Genomic DNA, 16,189 nt, shown 5'->3' with positions numbered 1-16,189 from the left:
GACTTTTGACAGATTTTACAAGAGGCAGTGATAGCTTTTAAGAACTCTAAGTCCTCAGGAGTAGGTTGGAGGTGAGCCTTGACAAAATGAAACAGAGCTTTGCTACTAAGATGAAAGAGCTGATGTAGGTAGGACAGAACTTTCAGGTGTCAGGGGGTGTCTGTGAGAATGCAGGCTGTACTGTATGAACCCACTGAGGTGACTGAGGTAGGTTTGGGCTCTGGAATGTTGCTGTTCTAGCTGCTTGGTCAGCCCAGTTATTTCCCTTGAAAATAATAGAACTCTCAGTCCAATGAGACCGACAGTGAATAATTCCTATAGCTTTGGAGAGATGGGAGGCTTTTAACAGGTCCATAATGTAACCTGAGTTAGTTATAGATCCTCCTTTTGTCGTAAGAAGCCCACACTCCTTCCAGATAGCTGCGTGGGACAGGAGGATATGAAAGGCATATTTAGAGTCTGTGTAAACATTTAGAGATTGTCCCTTTGCTAGATGGAAGGCACAGGTAAGATTTATCAACTCAGCCTGCTGATTAGTGATATGGACAGGGAGTGCCTGTGCCTCTACTATGCTAGTATCTGATAATATAGCATAGCCTGCTCTATGGGTCCCATCACATAAAAATGAGCTGCCATCTTTGTACCAGGTATATGTGGCCTAGGACAGTATGCTCTCCTGTATATGTGAGGGGTGGGGCAGTATACCCTATCCAGATCTCTATGCAGGAGTGAGACGGTGAATCATTAACATTAGGTTGAGGTAGGAGATTTGAGATAATAAGGGATGGGCAGCATTGGAACGTGACTGTGGCATCTTCTACCAGTGCCACCTGGAGGGAAAGAACTCCAGAAGGGGGTAAGGTTTGTAAGTTAAGAGATGGAACAGATTGTGGTGGGAGAAGACAGTGATAGGTGACACAAAGGTTAGTTTCTTTGACCCAAGAATAAGATGCTCAGTGGCCACTAAAGCATGTATGTAGGGTGCCCAGCTTTGAGGAGTGAGGTCCATCTTCTTTGACAGGTATGCTACAGGTACAAAAGAAGGTTCCAGTTGATGCCCTAGGACCCCAAGGGCATGTCCCTCCTTCTCTGTTACATAAAGGGAGAAAGGTTGAGTTAAATCTGGGAGATGAGGAGCTGGGGCCTGGATAAGGGCTTGCTGGAGTCTCTGGAAGGGTTTAGTAACAGGATGGAGAAGGGGCTCATGCAGAGAGCTGAGAGCTCCTCATACAAGGGGAGGGCGAGGAGAGAAATAAAAGGGGATCCAGGAATGAAGGAAGCCAGCTATTCCTAGGAATGATAAAACCTCTTTTGTGGATGGAACTGCGAGGAACTGAATTAGCTTTTTTCTCTCTAGGGTAATAGCTTTTTGGGCTGTGGTAATAGTTAATCCCAAATAAATGACCTGAGAGGTAGGCAGTTAGGCCTTAGAAGGTGAGGTTCTATAGCCCCTTTTGGACAGGAAATTTAAGAGTGGAGGCATCAGTTTTGCTGATTTCCAATGATGGACTGCAAAGTAAAATGTCATCCACAATGGGAGAACTGTAGCTGCCTTGCCTTGGATAGGGTTAGGTTTTATAGCAGCACGTGAGTCTGTGAGAGGAGGGGGACTTTTGGGGAGAGCCCAAAGACTAAGAAGGGCCAGAGGCAAAAGTTTTACCCAGTTGAGGTTGAAGCTCCTATGACATCTTAACAAGAAAAATTTTTTGTATGTTCTTTCTTTTTTTATTGATTTTTATTGAGCTCTACATTTTTTTCTGTTCCCCATCCCTGCCTCTCCCCTCTCCTTTAACCTTCTCCCAAGGTCCCCATGCTCCCAATTTCTTTCTAAGTCAGTTCTCTGCCTCAGCATGAGGCATGAGCCTAGCTTCTTGCACACAGGTACCCTCTAGGCTACCATAGTGCTCTTACGTGTGGGTTTTAAGACAGTGCAGCTGGTACAATCTGATTCCTCCCTCCAACCTTCACCACCCCACAGACAGTGTCTCCTGCAGGACCCTCAGTTCTGCAGAGACTGAATATATCCTGAAGAAGGTTTAGAGCCATTTGGACAGGGTCTTTAGGGGTCCACATTTGTGTACCAAGAACTTGTTTGGTACTATAAGCCCATAGGACTATACAGTGAAAGTACAGCCGAGTGGTCTCTAGACTAAACTCATGGGAGGAACCCAGTGAGGAACCCTGATGTGGGATTCCCCTCTGTATGCTGTGAATATCATTGGTTAATAAAGGAACTGCTTGGGGCTTATAGCAGACCTATAGGGGAACAGGGCTAGGTGGGGAATACTAAACTGAATGCCATATTGTTTAAAACACTGCTTGGCCTATTAGCTCTATCTTTTTTTTTTCTTTTTTTGACAAGGTTTCTCTGTAGCTTTGGTGTCTGTCCCAGAACTAGATCTTGTAGACCAGTCTGGCCTCGAACTCCTAAAGATCCACCTGCCTCTGCCTCCCAAGTGTTTGGATTAAAGGCATGCACCACCACTAACCGGCAACTCTAGGTTCTTTTTTTTTTTTTTTTTTTTTTTTTTTTGGTTTTTCGAGACAGGGTTTCTCTGTGGTTTTGGAGCCTGTCCTGGAACTAGCTCTTGTAGACCAGGCTGGTCTCGAACTCACAGAGATCCGCCTGCCTCTGCCTCCCGAGTGCTGGGATTAAAGGCGTGCGCCACCACCGCCCGGCAACTCTAGGTTCTTATTGGCTATCTCTTACATCTTAATTTAACACATCTTCATTAATCTGTGCATCATCACGAGGTTGTGGCCTACCAGCAAAGTTTCAGCTTGTCTGTCTCCAGCAGCAGCTGCATGGCTTCTCCCTGAGTCCACCTCCTTTCTACCAACAAGAACATTTTTTAAGGAACGACTAGTTTGTTCTACCTTCTCTGAAGACTGAGGGTGGTATGGGATATGAAAATGCCAGGAAATGTTAGGAGCCTTAAACAAAGTTAGAGAAATTTGGGAAGTAAACTCTAGGCCATTATCCAACTGAAAAGAGGTTGGGATTCCAAACCAAGGGATGATTTCTCAGAGAAGAACATTGGAAACTGTTGGGCCCTCTAGTTAGTGGTGGGAAATTCTTGAATCCATCCAGACATGGTGTCTACTAAAAACCAGGAGATATTTAACTCTTCTGACCAAGGGCATATGAGTAAAATCCAGTTGCCAGTCAGTTCCTGGAAAGGAACCCCTGACCTGGTGGGTAGGAAAAGGGAAGTAATGATATTTGGTCTTGGGATCTGCCTTTTGACAGATTTTTACAAGAGACAGTGATAGCTTTTAAGAACTCTAAGTCCTCAAGGGTGGGTTGGAGGTGAGCCTTGACAAAATGAAACAGAGCTTTGCTACTAAGATGAAAGAGCTGATGTAGGTAGGACAGAACTTTCAGGTGTCAGGAGCTGTCTGTGAGAATGTATGAACTATACTGAATGGGGTGTCTGTGAAAATGTGTGCTGTACTGTATGGACCCCCTGAGGTGACTAGGTAGTGTGGGGCTCTGGAATGCTGCTGTTCTAGCTGCTTGGTCAGCCCAGTTATTTCCCTTGGAAATAATGGAACTTTCAGTCTGATGAGACCAACAGTAAATATTTCCTATAGCTCTGGGGAGATGGGAGGCTTTTAATAGGTTCATAATGTAACCTGAGTTAGTTATGGATCCTCCTTTTATTGTAAGAAGCCCACGCTCCTTCCAGATAGCTGTGTAGGACAGGAGAATATGAAAGGCATATGTGGAGTCTGTGTAAACATTTAAAGATTGTCCCTGTGCTAACTGGAAGGCATGGGTAAGGGCTATCAACTCAGCCTGCTGATTAGTGGTAAGGGCAGGGAGTGCCTGTGACTCCACTATCTTAGTATCTGATACTATGGCATAGCCTGATCTATAGGTCCCTTCACATAAAAAGGAGCTGCCATCTTTGTACCAGGTATATACGTGGCCTGGGACAGTTTGCCCTCATGTATATGTGAGGGGTGGAGCAGTAGATCCTCTATGGTTTCTATGCAGGAATGAGATGGGAAATAATTAATGTTAGGTTGAGGTAGGAGATTTGAGATATTAAGGGGTATAGGACCCCAGTTTTTGTTCTGTACAGGAGAGTTCTGTGAGGGATAAAAGAACATGTACCCTAATCAATCCATCTATGCCAGCCACCTCTTATAATGGGAGAACTGCAGTCGGCTTGGCTTGGTAAGGGTTGGGTTTCATAGCAGCACATGAGCATGTGAATGGAGGGGTAAATGTGGGTGCCAGAACTGGGTGACTGCTGTGGCCAGGCACCGGAGAGGAAGAATTATTCAGTGGGGCTGCTGGAGCAGGTAGCTGGGGGGGGGAGCTGAAGAGTAAGCAGAGGGAGGTGGCAAGGCAGCAGGAAGTAAAGGAGCAGAAGTATCTGTCTGTTGAGGTTGATAATGTGTGGATTCCTTAGTAGGGTTCAGAGCAGTAGCTGAAGGAATGGAGGTAGGTGCTGGAGGGACTGCAGTAGGAACTAAAGGAACAGGGGTAGGGACTGAAGAGACTGTGGTAGGAACTAAAGGAACAGGGGTAGGGGCTGAAGAGACTGTGGTAGGAACTAAAGGAACAGGAGTAGGGGCTGAAGAGACTGTGGTAGGAACTAAAGGAACAGGGGTAGGGACTGAAGAGACTGTGGTAGGAACTAAAGGAACAGGGGTAGGGACTGAAGAGACTGTGGTAGGAACTAAAGGAACAGGAGTAGGGGCTGAAGAGACTGTGGTAGGAACTAAAGGAACAGGGGTAGGGACTGAAGGGACTGGTAGGAACTAAAGGAACAGGGATAGGGACTGAAGAGACTGGTAGGAACTAAAGGAACAGGGGTAGGGACTGAAGAGACTGTGGTAGGAACTAAAGGAACAGGGGTAGGGACTGAAGAGACTGGTAGGAACTAAAGGAACAGGGGTAGGGACTGAAGGGACTGTGGTAGGAACTAAAGGAACAGGGGTAGGGACTGAAGAGACTGTGGTAGGAACTAAAGGAACAGGGGTAGGGACTGAAGAGACTGGTAGGAACTAAAGGAACAGGGGTAGGGACTGAAGAGACTGTGGTAGGAACTAAAGGAACAGGGGTAGGGACTGAAGAGACTGGTAGGAACTAAAGGAACAGGGGTAGGGACTGAAGAGACTGTGGTAGGAACTAAAGGAACAGGGGTAGGGACTGAAGAGACTGTGGTAGGAACTAAAGGAACAGGGGTAGGGACTGAAGGGACTGTGGTAGGAACTAAAGGAACAGGGGTAGGGACTGAAGAGACTGTGGTAGGAACTAAAGGAACAGGGGTAGGGACTGAAGAGACTGTGGTAGGAACTAAAGGAACAGGGGTAGGGACTGAAGAGACTGGTAGGAACTAAAGGAACAGGGGTAGGGACTGAAGAGACTGTGGTAGGAACTAAAGGAACAGGGGTAAGGACTGAAGGGACTGCGGTAGGAACTAAAGGAACAGGAGTAGGGGCTGAAGAGACTGTGGTAGGAACTAAAGGAACAGGGGTAGGGACTGAAGGGACTGTGGTAGGAACTAAAGGAACAGGAGTAGGGGCTGAAGAGACTGTGGTAGGACCTAAAGGAACAGGGGTAGGGACTGAAGAGACTGTGGTAGGAACTAAAGGAACAGGAGTAGGGGCTGAAGAGACTGTGGTAGGAACTAAAGGAACAGGGGTAGGGACTGAAGGGACTGTGGTAGGAACTAAAGGAACAGGGGTAGGGGCTGGAGGAATGGGGGTAGGAGTTGAAGGAATGGGGGTACTGCATGCTGAGGTCAAAAAGGCAGGGATTCATTAGCTGAGTTCAGAGTGGAAGTGGAGGGTTCTTCTACCTCAGATGGCATAGCCAGGAACATGTGAGCAGGTGAACACCTTGCAAGGACAGAGGGCTTAGACTTAGAGCCTAGATAGTAAAAGGCTTGGATGTAAGGAAATTCCTTCTATTTGCCTGTGCACTGACAGTAGTTAGAAAGCTCCTGTAAAATATCAGGATCAAAGGTGCCATTAGGCAGCCACTTTAAATTGTTATCTAAATTGTAACGAGGCCATTTTTTTTGAACAAAGACGGACAAGTGTTAGAATCTGTAAGTAGGGCATTAAAGCCTGAGTTTTTTTCTTTTCTTTTTTTTTTTTCTGCCTAAGGCCTGGGGTTTTAGGGTCTCTAAAAGGCATCCCAGGGGGGAGGCCAGATTGATGGGTTTGGATGGCTTGCTACCCATAGCTGAAACCATGAAAACTGGCAAAAAACAGCGAGGCCACAAGGCCCACAGGGAGACGTCTCTTCCTCTATAGGGAGGGTGTAAATTGGTGGCAAATACCGCAGGATCTGTGGGAGAGTATCCTTTGCCCACAGGTGGGGTGCTACCGCCTGACTGGATCAAGTTGCGGTGACTTAGAAGCCAGAAGGGCCAGAGGCCACTCCAAGAATCCTTTCACAGTGGGGAGGAAAAAAAGAAAAGAAAAGAAAAAGAAAAAGAAAAAGAAGAATCTGAGGGACCCTGGGCCCCCAGTCACGGGAGGATCAGCCCTGGGCCGTCCAAATACAATTTTAGCTAAGGGAAGCAATCCAGGCAGGTGGGAAATTACCAGGCTCATAAACAAGGTCCTATAGCTAACCACCAGGGGGGCAGAGGGAGCACAGGAACAAACAGGATGTTTTGCTGGAGATGTTTTGCCAGAAACTTTAAGCTATCCTCAACATGAGCCCCAGGAGGAGGGGAAGACCTGTGGACCCTACACCCACAGATCTCCAGAATCCAGAACAACCAGGAATGTTAAGCACAAAGGATTTTTCTCTCAAAAGAATGGATGTAAAACCTGTTCTTGCATCCAGAAATCTAGTAATTGGAGGTGATTAACAGCCTGGTGATCTGTGCTATCTATTGAGCAGGTCCATATTAACCTACAACTAGGACAAGAGATGGTTAATAATCTAAATGATAACAAGGCTCTTGCAACCGGTAGCTTCCCAAGCTTCCACAAGCACTACTGGAGATACCTAATAGTCTAAATGACTCTTCTATTATCTGTACAGGCAAGGGCTTCCCCACGCTCCCACAACCAGGATCAGAGGTGCCTGTCAAATGACCTCTATACTATCTGCATGACAAGACCAAGCCAGATCTTTCCCTAGGACCTTAAGTTAGTACAGGCTGCCTATCTCCAGAACCCATCTTCTTGGAAGAAATGATGTGTATCTTGAGTTGAGTTTTGATGTAATTATGCTTTCTTGTACTCTGGGGATTGTATTACACCAGGAAACCTTTTTCCAAATTATACAATATTTAAATATACTGGCAATGAACCTCATGGCATCAGACTCCAAGTTTGATCAAAGTTGACAAAGTCAATATGAACTGAGTTTTCATTCTTACCTCTTTGCAGTTCACTTCCCTGTCTGCTGGCCACCTGCGAAGTCCCCCTCACATGCCTGTCATCCCAACACTCAGAATGTAGAAGCAGGAGGATCCTTGCAAGTTTTTGATGCAGCCAGCTGGAATAGTTTAAAAGTAAAAAGGAAACATTTTGTAAGTTAAGGAGCAGAGAGCTAGAATGTCACACAAAATACTTAGGCATATTTATAAAGCAAGGAGTCTGAGGATGGAAGTCAGTACTAAGAAACTTGCATAGCTTGAGAAAGCTCTTACGTTTCCTGCTTAGGTTGACTGCTAGTACTATAAAAGAAAATGTGGTTACCTGTGAAGACAAGACTGGACTCTATAGGAAAGCAAAAAAAAAAAAGTGAGAGTATGTGTAAACAATTATGGTGCTGTGTCTCTCCTACATATTATTGTGTAGATAGTAGATAGATATGATTGTACATGCAAAAGGGAGGTTTGAGTGTGACAGGTGTTATGATTTTGTCTGCAGGTCCCGAGCAGCTCGCAGCAGGTCCTGATGCCAGGGAGTCCCTGGAAGGCGCAGTTTCCCAGCGGCGAGCGGCTGGACAGGCTAGAGACATGTGGACAGACACATCGTACAGAATATTTATTACTTAGAGGAGAGAGGGAGGGAGAAGGAGAAGAGGAGAGAGAGAGAGAAAGGAAAGCGGGAAAGGGGGAGTGCGCGCCAAAAGGGACACACAGAAGCCAAGATGGCGAGAGGAGGGGAGGGGCTGCACGGAGTGGGCGTGGTTTGTCTCTTAAAGTGACGACAATAATAACAACAGGCAGTGGCCGTTTATGCCTGAAAATGATGAGTTGAAATATTGTAGATGTGACTAAATGGGTATATAGGTTTGCATATATATATAAAATCACACACACTGTATATATATATACACACAAAATCACACACTGTATACATGTATATATACAGTGTGTGTGTGTGTATGTGTATAAGGGTCTCTATTACCAGAGATATATAATTGTGGATATATTATAATTATAATTGTTCACATACACATACATATGCACACACGTATCTGGGGATGCAAATTTCCAATAAAGAAATTAATTAAATTTGATTATGCTATGTATATAATTATATGTATAATTGTATATATAATGTATATAATTGTGTGTGTATATAATGTAATATACAATATAATGTGTATAATTGTAAACTAGAGTGACTACCTGTACTTTGGGGTCAGAGCAGTATGTTTGTCCTGTTCTTCTGGACTTTGGGACAGAGGTTGAGTAGTATAGAAATTGGCTGACATTGCTAAAATGGAGCTGAGACTCATGAGGCTCCTGAGTACACAGTATTCACCCTCCACAGTGGTAGACACTATCAACTTTAGAAATTTGAGCCAGGCAGTGGTGGCACACGCCTTTGATCCCAGCACTCAGGAGGCAGAAGCAGGTGGATCTCTGTGAGTCTGAAGCCAGCCTTCATAACAATTAGCACCATTAAATTCAAGTTCCTGCTGGACCCTGGTGGCGTGCACCTTTAATCCTAGCACTCGGGAGGCAGAGACAGGTGGATCTCTGTGAGTTTGAGGCCAGCCTAGTCTACAGAGTAAGGACAGTCAAAGTGACACAGAGAAACTCTGTCAAAAAACCAAAACCCCAAACAAACAAACAAAAAACACAAAACCAACCAATAAAGCAACAAAAAACTTGGTGGGCCATCTGGAGAACAAGAAGAAATGTTACCTTCTGGCATGATCAGGTTTATTGCAAGTTCATTTCCATGTTCTTTGTTCAATTTCACGGTTAAGAATAAGTACATATTGATAGTAAATTCCAGGATTTCTCCTATGCTTTCTTGTCTCCACCTCTTCATCTTCATGGTACTTGTCATGTCTGTAAACAGCAAGATGCATGCTGAAAGTCAGATGTGGTGGTAGTGGTTAAGGCCTGTGATTACAGCACCCAGGAAGCTGAGGCAAAAGGATTGCCATAAGTTTAATGCCAATCTAGAATACATATGAGTTCCAGGCCTGCCTGTACTACACAGTGAGACTTTTCTCTTTTTTTCCAAGGTTCAAGGTAAGAAAATAACTAGATGCTGCTTTTCTAGATGGCTTGGTGAAGAATACACAAAGATAACAGAAAGTTCAACTTTATTCCAAAAGAAGAGGAAGAGCTCCAGAACTTCACAAAGGTAGTGATGAGATACCACAAAGGTATCAGGGAAAGATGGGCTGTCCATGAAAAAAGATGTCAGCTGCATGGTTCCACAGTTGGGGTGATGACACAGAAGGATCCTCCTAAAGGTAAGTAGAGCATCCCTGGTGAAAACAAACTGGAAGACCTGTCCCCAGAGTAAATGCACAGATTTTTACAAACCTCAAAAGCAGTCGCAAGATTTGGTGAGCCGGTGATTACGTAGAGAACTCAGTGGGAAGGACTCTCACTCTGTCATTGTAATACTGGGAATGCAGGGGTTGGGTACCATTTTGTGAAAACCTATCGTTTGATACTGTACTGCAGTGGAACCTTGAGAACAAGTAGCAGCTACAAGAAAAGGAGCCTGAATTTTTTGTTTGTTTTGTTTTGTTTTCAAGACAGGGTTTTTCAGTGTAGCTATGGAGCCTGTCCTGGAACTAGCTCTGTAGACCAGGCTGGCCTCAATCTCACAGAAATCTGCCTGTCTCTACCTCCCAAGTGCTAGGATTAAAGGAGCATGCCACCACTGCCCAACAGGAACTTGAATTTAATGGTGCTAATTGTTATGATTTCAGCCACAATAAGGATGCCACTTCCGGCTTATAGGGCCATGCATGTGTGGACAAGCCCTCAGGCAGACGTGCCTAATGGCCCCAGGGACCCGCATGACCCATGTGCATGCGTGGTTGCATCATCCACATATGACTCAGCTAAGCCCTTGTGCACATGCATGAGCCCCATCATCTGTGTATGACTGTAGCCAAGTCAACCCCCTATGCACATGCACTAGGCAGCTTTTGAACACACGATGCGCCCCCCCTGCCGTACACTGACTTCCTCAGGCCTGTACATGCCCCCTCTAATATACTCATAAGTGGGTTTGTTGCATGCTCTGTGTTTCCTTCTCACTCATGCCAGGTAATTTTATTAATTTCTACTAATTACAGTGACTTTCTGGGCACCCATCTTGTCTGCAACTTTAAATTTGCTCATGTTCTTTTCCTGGTCAAATTTCACATTTTTCCCCCCATATCTTTTTGCTTTACTTGTTCTTTTTCACTGTTGACCTGGATAAGAATGATTGACACAACTTGAATCCTGTTATTTCTTTACATTTCCTCTGTTAACCAAATTAGTATACTACTGTTTAATTCATCCAATCTCAAATTCTCAGGACATGGCCAGGATAAAGCAAGGATCCTTGCCAGATTGTCATCCAAATAGTCTCTAGCTAAGTTTTTGATAGAGAATTTAGTTCTCTCTGAAACCTTACAAGGGAGACCTATACTGTCTACATTCCAATCAGTAGTTTAGTCTTCCATACTCCCACCACAGTGGCCCATTAAGATATGTTTACAGCATTTTAGGTCTTTTCTAGTCCTGAGTTTTGACTCTTCCTCATTCCCTTGTAACCAATTCCCAAGCCTACATGCTTTGTATGTTTGTCATAGCAACAGCCCCGCTCCTCGGAACCAATTTTCTGTCTTATTTAACTTACATATTGTGACAAAATGCCTGACAAGAGCAACTTAATAAAGGCATTGTTGACTCGCAGCTCAGGGGTAGAGTCTTTGCTAGTGGGGAAGGCAGAAGCATAGCAGGAGAGCAAGGAAGCGGGTTCTGCTGGATCTCCAATCAAGCAAATGCAGTCAAATGCTGATGCTCAACTTGTTCTCTCCTCTCTCTTCTTCCTTCTCTTTTTTTTCCCTCTTCCCCTTGAGAGGGAGTCTCATGCAGGATAGGCTTCCCTTAAATTCAATATGTATTCAGGGATGACCCTGAATTCCTGATCCTCCAGCGTCTACCTCCTGAGTGCTGGGAGTACAGCACTGGGCAACCGTGCTTGGTTTTAGGTGACTGCACATGAGGCAAGCACTCTAGCAATTGAGTTTTGTCTGTACCCCTAGTTTCTCATTTTTCATTCAGTTCAGGACCCCAGGTCATGGAGTTAGTGTCTTCCACATTCTGGCTAAGTCTTCCATGCTCAGTTAAACCTTTTCAGAAGTACCCTCATAGATACTTTGGCTTGTATTCTGCACTGATTCCAAATCCAGCGTATTTGGCAATGAAAATTAACCATTGTAACCACTATGGAAAATAGTATGGAAGCTGCTCACAACTAAAAGAAACTATAACTACAATATGGTACAGCTACACCATGTATACCCAAAGGTGATGAAGGAAGGTCATTGGTTAAATAAAAAGAAACTGCTTGGTCCTCATTGGTTAGAAGATAGGTGGGAGGAGTAAACAGAATAGAACGCTGGGAGGAAGAGGAAGTGAGCTCAGACTCCACAGCTCTCCTCTCTGGAGCAGACGCTTCAGAGAGACGCCATGCCCCACCTCCGACCCAGGATGGACTTAGGCTAGAATCTTCCCAGTAAGACCAGTGCTCACAGATTGTCTCTATGGGTTGATTGGGATATCAGAATTAGCCAGTAAGGGCTAGAGCTAAAGGGCCAAGCAGTGATTAAAAGAATACAGTGTCCGTGTAATTATTTTGGGGCATAAGCTAGCCGAGCAGGCGGCTGGGGTGTTGGGGACGCAGCCCCGCCGCCGCTCCTTATTACTACACAAAGGACTCTAAGTTGATATACCATAGAGATACCTACACAGCCATGTTTATTGCTATACTATTTACGATACCTAGGAAATACAACTAGCCTAGATATTGATTGACAGTGCCGTGCCAGCGCAGCTAAAGCCAAGTGGGAGCGAAGGACATCAGGATTAATGGAACATGCACTTTTGATGTTGCAGAATCAGAATCCTTTATTCTACATCACCAAGGGGGTTTTATACCTAACCCAGACAGGTGGGCCAACAGGATGGAGATCTCATCGCTGGATCCTCGGGTTAGGGCCAAGGCAATGTATACTCAGGAAGCAGGGTTGTAAGAAAAAAAACTCTGAGAGCACGGAACTTGGAAGTTTCTCAGAAACCCAGGACAACAAGGACAAAGGTCACCAATAGGGGAGATGAGTAGGAAGGCCAGGACTCCATTAGGTCCCAACATGACAGATGGATAGATAAAGAACATGGATAAAGGACACACATGCACAACAAAATTTTATTCCACAGAAAAGAAAATGAAACTGTGACATTTGCAGAAAATGGGCAGAACTGGACATCATTACATGAAATGGAGTGAGCTAGACTCAGTCAAATACCAAGTGTTTTCTCTCACAGAATCTTGGTGTGTGTGTGATGAAACTAGAAAAAAAGGATTGCGAGAAAAGGTCTTAAGGGAATCTGAAGAGAAGAAAAGTTATAGTGATGGAATACATGTTGGGGGACTACAAAGAAGGATGAATGTACCAAAAAGAAGTAGGCGGGAAGGATGACAGTAGGAGAGGGCAACATATAGGAAAACATGTATGGAAAGTAAATTAATACATATGTATTGAAATGCCATAAGAAAATCCTAACTTTAAAAACCATTTTTTACCTTATGTTCTTTCTCCCTCTCCCAACATGTTTGCCTCAGCAAAAAAAAAAAAAAAAAAAAAAATAAGAAAAAGGGGAAGACCATTTCCCTAACAGACTCTTTGGCTGGGGATGTGGGCACTGGTGGAGGAAACACCCATGTCTCCCAACCAGACATCTGCACTGACAAAACAGACAATCTAGAAAGAAATGTGTCAATAACTTGGCATAGTAATGATGGCAATGTGTATAGGGCACCTCCAACCTACCATCCTATCCTTCCCACTGCTCCGCAGGCTGCTTGAGAACCCAATATCGACCAGAGTCATCTTCCAAAATCTCCACCCTACTTTTCTAAGGAACCCGCCCTATGATATGACAGATGACCCCATTAAGAAATTCTTGAGACGATGAAATATCAGTGTTGTATGCATACCTCGTGAACCCAGTAATCCAGACAGGTTGAAAGTTGGCTACGCAGAATTTGAGGGCTTGGATTCTCTACTCAGTACTCTGAGACACAATGACAGGTCTCTAGGTAACAGGATAATTTGAGTGGACATCGTTAGCCAAACACAGAATAAAGACAGGGATGATTGTGTTTTTGGTGGGGATAGAATTTGGGATTCTGATGAAACAGACAGACTGTAGGGCCCGTCCTGCCACAGACAAAGTTGATGGCTACCTACCTAAAAAAGGTGATGATAGCTTTGGAGACAAGTATCAAGATCTTCAGATCAGTATTGTGACAGGTATCAGGACACATAATGGACTGCACAAACCAAGATGTCAATTGCTGTGGGCGTTGGCTAGCTATGATGAAGAAGGCAGCAGGGACTATGATCAAGGCTATGACCCCAGGATAGGTAGTGACAGAAGAGCATCTGCCAGTGTGTACCATGGGGATGATGACTACTGAGGAGGTGGTGGCAGCTATGAAGACCAGTATGACACATGGGACAGCTGGTCATGGAGCTCCAGAGATCATGACTCTTGGGGCAATTATAGGTATGATGATAGACCCTAATCCCCCCCCCAAAAAAAAACAGACCCAACTGAATCTAAAACCTTGGAGTATACCTAAGGAAGATGATTCCTTTGCTAGCACCTCTTGTTTTGATGGAAGCCTCACCCCAGCCCCTGGCATCCATATATCCAAAGAGTCTGGAATGTTTGTATGGAAGTCTCACTCCAACCCGTGGCATTCATATATCCAAAGAGTCTGGAATGTTCTGGTGAAAGATCCATCCCAAGGCTCCCTCTCTTGGAGTTGCCTCAGTCCATACTCTGGCACCGAGAAAGCCTGCCAAACAATGACCTCTCCCGAGAAATGCCCAATACCATTCCCACAGGGTATTTAAACTGCCTCCCGGGGGAGAACAACCACTTTTTTTCCAGTATTCCTTTCCCATTTCCCCTCTGGGTAGCTGGAAAGCCACCCAGGAGCATGGTATCTATTAAACAGGCTTTTTCTAATTCGGTTTGATTTGGTCTGATTTGGAGAGGCTTACTGGGCTGCAGAAACTTTTCACCTCCTAGTCCAGTTGAGTGGCTTCTGTCTTCAGAGGGGCAAAGCCCGTTTGTTGACACAGCTGCTAGAGCTAGAGAAGTAGAACAAACTACAGAAGGCCCAGGAGTTGTAGCATCAGCTGGATGGAAGCCAAAACTAGCCTGCCAGTCCCAGGAGAGAAGCCCGAGTTGGTGAAGTGAAGAAATTCGGGAAAGAGAATGGTGGAGGACAGGAAGTGAGTCATTGCAGACTGGGCCCACAACCACATCTGGAGGAAATACGTGAAGGAGAGAGCGAACAGTCTTTAGAAAATGAAACACTCAATAAAGAAGACTGTTACTCTCCAATCTCTGAAGCTGAACGTCCTCTAAAGTTTTTGCCAGCCCCTCCACCAAATGAGAATGCGTGGTTCGTGAAGCCAAGCTCGAATCCTCCTCCTTGATCTCAAAGCTCAGTCACAGAGGAGCAGTTTCCTACAAGATGTGGAGAGAAAGTAGCCCCAGCTCAGCCCTCTGAGGAACAACCATCAAGGAAAAAGGGAAATAAAATGGATGGGGTGAGTGTCCCAAGAAGCCAAAGAGGAAACTCCCGCTGTGGTCCTGGAAATGGAGGGAACCCAGATCACTGGAGGGAGCTGGCCGGGAAAGATGGCACAAAAACCACCGAGACTCCATGTCTGCACCTGAGCCAAAGAAATCTGACAGGAATCCATCCTCCAGGGTCAGCTCTGCAATCAAGAATGCTGCTCTCTCTCGGTAGATGGTGAAGGTGAGAACGAGGGGGTGGCTGCTCTGAGGAGACCTCTACATCCTGTGCTTTCTCTTAGCTTCTCCACCCCGGAACATTCAAGAACAGACCAAACCTCTACCCAGAGAAGACAAAATGGAACTCGTTGTCGCCTGAAGACCATTCTTAACTTTCAAATGCTTAAATGAAATGAAATTCTTTTGGATGCTGCTGCAGTCTTTTAAAATATTGAAGTAACAGGAGAATCGCCACTGTAGCCAGAGACGCACTCGTGGCTGCTGCCTGTGAAGGGGGAAGTTGTAATGCCTTCTGGTGGTGGCAAGCAGTGACCTGTGTGACTAGTGCTTGGGGCTCCATTCAGCAGAAAGGTAGGGACAGTGAGACTCACTCAGCCAAATCAGTTAGGCAGTAGAGAAAGGTACAAGGAAGAGAGAGATCTCTACCTTATAATATTTTTAATTTTTCTGTATTTTTTATTTTTTTTAAAAAAGAAAACAAACCATCTTTTTTTCATTATACATACCAATCCAAGTTCCCACTCTCTTCCCTCCTCCATCCAATCCTCAGAGAGGGTAAGGCACATTGCTTTGGGGAAGGTCCAAGGCCCTCCCTCCTATATCTAGGCTGAGCATACCTTTTAATTCTTATCCTAGCATGGCAACCAGGAATTCCCAAACATTAATTGAATAAACTGCCCATCCTTAGAAAGGTAGATCTAGTCTCTCAAGTTGTTTCAGTGTCCAGGATGATGACAGACCTTCTACTTTAATTCTGACTTAACTGGGGCCATCCTAGAGGGAATTGTTTTCTTTTTAACCCCAGGGGGTAGTTGGGAGTGAGTCTACAGGCCACTAACAACTAGGTGTGCTTGGAGGCTAAATGAATGGGAGACTCAGTCTCAACGGTGGTTTGAAATGCTTTAGGTATCTCAAAGTTCGGACGATGAGGGCTACTGAGAAGCCAAGGA

At 45.0% G+C, this 16,189-nt stretch overlaps 1 pseudogene; it reads left to right on the top strand.

The window, feature by feature from the left end:
- LOC142840403 (eukaryotic translation initiation factor 4B-like) overlaps positions 1-15,410 on the top strand; it is a 54,291-nt pseudogene extending 38,881 nt beyond the window's left edge.
- Positions 15,411-16,189: the final 779 nt, after the last annotated feature.

The sequence above is a fragment of the Microtus pennsylvanicus genome, chromosome X, assembly GCF_037038515.1.
Source record: "Microtus pennsylvanicus isolate mMicPen1 chromosome X, mMicPen1.hap1, whole genome shotgun sequence".
In the NCBI taxonomy this organism is placed as follows: Eukaryota; Metazoa; Chordata; class Mammalia; order Rodentia; family Cricetidae; genus Microtus; species Microtus pennsylvanicus.
Note: the sequence above shows the minus strand (reverse complement) of the source record. Positions and strands in the feature narration are given on the sequence as shown.